This window comes from Seriola lalandi, unplaced genomic scaffold (assembly GCF_002814215.2).
Source record: "Seriola lalandi dorsalis isolate HSWRI2012SDOR001 ecotype SW California unplaced genomic scaffold, Sedor1 jcf7180002051926, whole genome shotgun sequence".
NCBI classification, from domain to species: Eukaryota; Metazoa; Chordata; class Actinopteri; order Carangiformes; family Carangidae; genus Seriola; species Seriola lalandi.
Genome location: NW_019522479.1, coordinates 1 through 1,188, shown reverse-complemented (window position 1 = coordinate 1,188; position 1,188 = coordinate 1). Strand labels below are relative to the sequence as shown.

General features: G+C 42.3%; 1 pseudogene; it reads left to right on the top strand.

Moving 5' to 3' along the window:
• Positions 1 to 665: 665 nt before the first annotated feature.
• Positions 666 to 1,182, top strand: LOC147819607 (E3 ubiquitin/ISG15 ligase TRIM25 pseudogene; annotated as a pseudogene).
• The last annotated feature ends 6 nt before the right edge of the window (positions 1,183 to 1,188 follow it).

The window sequence follows — 1,188 nt, the reverse complement described above, 5'->3', positions numbered from 1 at the left end:
TCTCTGTGCTTTACACTTTACTTTCACTCATTTCCTGCTTTTATTACTGTTAAGTTATCACTTCCTACAGCTGTAATACATTCTACTTCCTCCAGCTGTTTCACAATAAAAGCTTTTCACCTGTGAACGAGTATCAGGCCTTTTATTGTGAAGCAGCAAGAGGAAATACATTATGTTTGTCACCAAGTAAGTGGAACTTTACCTGCTAAAAGTCTAGATATTTTATGGGTCTTCCACATGGGAGTAGAAAGATGGCTCAACAGCGCCCCCTAGAAACTTTCAACGAGGCAATACTCGCCCTGTGTTTCACCTACATGTATGAAAATCAGTAGGAACATGTAACATGCCAAGACTTACAGAAAAGCCTCCGGCACCCATACCCTAAACCCAACAGGAAGTCAGCCATATTGAATTTATAGCATTTAGCTGCTATAAAGTCGTGTGGATGAATATTTATGCTTTCACAGATTAAATGGTCACAGTTACTCACGACTCAACTCGGTACAAGTTTCCCCATCCCCACTGAATTATGACATAACTCAAAATTACTTTGACTAATATTACAGTTTATACTAAACGTAAAAGTCATGATTCTTCTTTGTTTTTAAACTGATGATTAAAACATTATTTTAAATGAAATGTTTCTTTTCTTTCTCTCAGTGTGTCGACATGTCTGCTGCCAGCAACCTGAGATCTGAAGATCAGTTCCTGTGCTGCATCTGTCTGGATGTGTTCACTGATCCAGTCACTACATCATGTGGACACAACTTCTGTAAGAACTGCATCAATGAACACTGGGACATTAATGTCCCATGTCAGTGTCCCATGTGTTACAAAGTTTTCAACACAAAACCTGAGCTTCACATCAACACTTTCATCTCTGAGGTGGTTGCTCAGTTCAAACTTGAAGCTCAACAGAAAACCAGCAGCAGCAGCTCAGAGCAACAAGTTTCCAAACCAGGAGAAGTTCCCTGTGACGTCTGCACTGGAACCAAACTGAAGGCCCTGAAGTCCTGCCTGGTGTGTCTGACCTCCTACTGTGAGACTCACCTGGAGCCTCACCTGACAGTGTCAGGCCTGAAAAGACATCAGCTGATCGACCCTGTGGAGAACCTGGAAGACAGGATGTGTACGAAGCACGATAAACCTCTGGAGCTGTTCTGTCAGACCGACCAGACATGTGTCTGC